The sequence below is a fragment of the Oryctolagus cuniculus genome, chromosome 4 (assembly GCF_051225735.1).
Source record: "Oryctolagus cuniculus isolate XC-2025 breed Fujian yellow rabbit chromosome 4, ASM5122573v1, whole genome shotgun sequence".
Taxonomy (NCBI): Eukaryota; Metazoa; Chordata; class Mammalia; order Lagomorpha; family Leporidae; genus Oryctolagus; species Oryctolagus cuniculus.
The window spans coordinates 116,598,065-116,602,485 of record NC_142870.1 but is presented as its reverse complement, the minus strand read 5'-3'; positions in this window follow the sequence as shown (position 1 = coordinate 116,602,485).

Genomic DNA, 4,421 nt, shown 5'->3' with positions numbered 1-4,421 from the left:
AGTCAATCAGAGAATACCAACTTGCAAGCAGCAAGCATTTTGTTGAGAATGTGGAAGTACACACTCCACAATTACAATGTGGGCTCACTTAAGGAGGGGAGGTTCTTTTTGAACTGTATTTTACACGGGTTGTTTAAGGAATGGAGAGGTACATTCTAATAAGAGGGGGGAATACTCATGACTTTTTTGGGAAGAAGGTGATTTCCTAAAATTTCACTGCTGTATCATTTCATTCTGTCATGCCAGCTGATACATGTACCATGTAGCATGCTAAAGTATTATAATGAGTGCATGCAGGTAAGTCTAGGTCACACTTGACCCCAATACCAGTATGAATGATTACATTGTTTTTATGGATTTTTCTTCCTCCAAGGATATATTTTGCCAATTTTAACCTTACTTTTAATGGAAGAGTTAAGTCTTATAAAAGTCTTTCATAGCTAGAAGTAGAAAAATCCAACCAACCCTTTGGAATGAGTGCTTTCAGGCTCTTTTTATCATAGTATTTGAACTTATATGACAATAAAAATATTTGCCACCTTGTAGTAGGGAAGAAGTAGATATGATTATGGATAGTCACTTAATCTGTATGAGTGCAGTTTCCCTTATCGGTAAAACAGACATTAGAATAAATTGTTTCAAAGTTGTTACTATTTTTTAAAAGATTTATTTATTTGAAATTCAGAGTATATACAGAGAGGGTTAAACAGAGAGAAAGACGTCTTCCATCTGCTGTTTCACTTACCAGATGGCTGCAACAGTAAGCACTGGGGCAGGCCGAAGCCAGAAGTCAGCAGATTCATCTGAGTCTCCCATGTGGGTAGCAGGGGCCTAAACACGGGCCACCTGCTGCTGCTTTCCCTAGGCCATTAACAGGGAGCTGGATAGAAAGTGGAGCAGCAGGGGAAAGAACAGGTACCCACAGGAGAAGCCAGTGTTGAAGATGGTGGCTCTGCCTGCCACAGGACAACATCAGCCCCAGCTGTTACCATTTTAAATAAAATCATATAAGTAAGGAATTTCATATCTTGGAAAAATATACATTTTAATATTTTACCTCTAGTTTAATAAAAGGATTATATAAATATAACAATTATATGAATACAACAGATGTTGCTATTTTCCTCATATATTATATCCCTTTATTTCTTTTTTAAAGATGATTTATTTGTTTATTTGAAAGGCAGAGTTACAGAGAGAGAGAGAGAGAAAGAGAGAGAGAGAGAAGAGACCTTCTATTGGTGATTCACTCCCCAAATGGCCACAGTGGCTGGATCTGGGCTAGGCAGAAGCCAGGAGCCAGGTCTCCCACATGAGTGTGGGGGCCCAAGCACTGGGGCCTTCTTCCTCTGCCTTCCCAGGCTATTAGCAAGAAGCTGGATCTGGAAGTAGAGCAGCTGGGACTCAAACCAGCTCCCATTTGGGATGCTAGTGTTACTGGGGGTGGCTTTACCTGCTGTGTCACAGTGCTAGCCCTGACCTCCCTTTAATTCTACAAAACCTAATTGACATACATTTGTTATCAAACGAAGTTAAATATAATGAAACAGCTTAATAACCTCAGGATGGTTATAATGTACCTCTGGAAATATTTTCAAAATAGGATTATATATCAAACTATATTATCTCCTTTTCCATCTTTTCTATTTCTCTAACCCCATATTATTCACTCATTTGTTCTTGAAAACCAAGGAACCCTCCACTTCTTACACTTTCTTATTTGACCTCCATGCATTTAAAAGTCCACCTTGTTCCACTCAGTCATCAGTGCCACTCTGAAAATTGTCTTTTCAGGTGAACACCCAGAAATTATGTGAAGAATATAATCCATATCCATAAGCTCTTTTCAAAATTTTATCATTAAGTTCTTTGGTTTTGTTGACTTCCTTTCCTTTGTTGTCTTTCCCTGTAATGCTTTCAACTAAATCATTTTTCGGTTCTTTTTATTTGATAACCCTTAAGCACATTGTACCTACAGACATTTAGTGTCCTTTACAGTGACTTTATTCACTTGTTCACTTTCAGTATTTACAGAGGGAACTGATGAGGGTGGTAAGTGAGGGTTTGCTTAGCTCTGTGTTTCATTAAGTAAGTGCACTACAGATGGCAACACAGCACGATAGACTGAACTTCAGTTGTCAGAGGAAGACAAGGCCAAGTGGCACATTACAGGAGCAGCTACAATATCCTATAATCAGGAATTAATCCACAAACTTTCAACAAGAGCTTTTACAAACTCAATAAAGGATTAGTTCAATAGAAAATGCAGGAAATATGACTGGTTAACTCAATATTAAAAAAAAAGCTTCTGTGTTGCTAATTTTTGGCCTCATCATTGGCCCCCAATGTTCATTATTGACCCAATAATTCATTAGAAACATAGTAGTCCTTGATTTTCATTTTTCCACCTATTGCACATCCTATATGGACCCTTGTCATTCTATATTCTCTTAATCAGAAGCAGATTTCCCTGGAGCCTCCTGATGCCATTCAATTTTGAAGAATGGATTTTGCTTGTTTGTTTCTAATTTGGTTATTTTTTCAAAAAGACCAAATTAAGAGGGAAAATATCTATAGTCGAAGAATAACCTCAATTTCCAATTTTGGTTCATATTTTTAGCTAATAAACTCACTCAAACATGTTTAATGAACTTACAGTTATTGCTAGATTCAGCTGAAAGCAAAACTCACCTGCATAGAAGAGGAGGTATAAAATACATTAAATTAAAACACAATAGTATTACTAGCTTCCAACAAAATGGCATTGATCTGAGAAGGTGATGTGTCTTCAGACCTACCTGTTATACTTCTTCCCCCCAAAAATTGGACATTAACAAATGCCAAGGTTGCAATACATTTTAATGCTAAAGTGAGAAATTCCTCATGATGCAGTCAGAAGGATTGAAACCAAATTGAAAAGGGAATCATTTTCTCCCCCATGTAATTCAAGGTAATTTAAAGGTGCATCTTTAATACCTAAAATCATCTCTATACTAGAAGTTGCACATTTCCCACATAGTTGGAGACACTGCCCTAAGGGAAATGTTAATCCTAAAGTGTAGATTTACCTTAGCTCCTGATTGTCCCCTGCAATCTTCCTAATCACTGAAAACAAAGGATTACTCAGCTAATATAGAGAGCCAATGAAAAATGTCAATATCCTTTGAACTGTTTACTAATTAACTGTCAGTTATATGCTTCCCTTTTTAGTTAAGATTTTTAGCATGATGAAAACCTGTTTGATTTACAGATTCCTAATGTACTAATCTGATTTAATCAACATGAGAGGTCAGTGCAACTTGCAAGAAATACAGCAAATATCTACCTGAGCAGATATTTTAGAGTCAAGATTTTTAAAGATTAACTGGTCCTCAGTCATACTCTGCACATTCACTTTCTGTAATTGAGTCCCTTATTGAGTCTGTAGCTTCCTGAACTCAATCAAAATTGCCCTAAAGATTTTTATTTTGCTATAAAAGTCACATTTGCACCCAGAAACACACACGTACACACACACACACACAATTTCACATACACACATACCCTAGGCAGAGTCTAAACTATATTAAAAGTAAAACAGGAAACTCAAAACAGAAGATAGACACAAAGTTCCAAGAAACGTATTTCACAACGTTAAGTTTTTCTGTGTAAGCTTCTGAGGTCACCAAAGAGAGTTAACAGAAAACTTTCTTTCATTATGATAGTATTTGTTCCAGCGCACCTTACCTCTCGGGTCCCAAGCAATAGACGGGGCCTCCAGGACACGCACAGAAACATCTCAGTTTCTGAAAACAGGCCCAGGCTTAACTTCAGACGGGTACGAACAGCAGGATTTGATAATTATTTGGAAAAGACTCCTTTCCCACAGTAATGACTGATCATTTAGCACTCATCCTTATATAGATTTTTACAAGTTCTCTCAATCTGGAATATCATTCTTCACCTTTATTTACCTAGTAAACTCTTATTTAACTTTAAAGCCTGTTCAAATACTTCCATTATGATAATCCTTAAGCTTAAAATTCTCTCATTTATGCTCGCACAACCTTCTCCTTTAGGCTTCATTGTTTACTCTAAGTTTTACCTCAATGCCTCCCTCACTAATCTAGAAGTAATATTTGTTACCAGCTACTGATAGGTTCAAATACTAATTTGGCTTTTTAATTAGTTTTGGGTGTTTGGTAAATCTTTTTTTTTTTTTTTCTCTATTCATCTTTTAAAAATTTCAATGGGGGCCCACGCTGTGGCGCAGTGGGTTAACGCCCTGGCCTGAAGCGCCGGGATCCAAAGTGGGCACCCATTCTAGTCCCGGCTGCTCCTCTTCCGATCCAGCTCTCTGCTATGGCCTGGGAAAGCAGAAGATGGTCCAAGTCCTTGGGCCCCTGCACCCACGTGGGAGACCTGGAAGAAGCTCCTGGCTC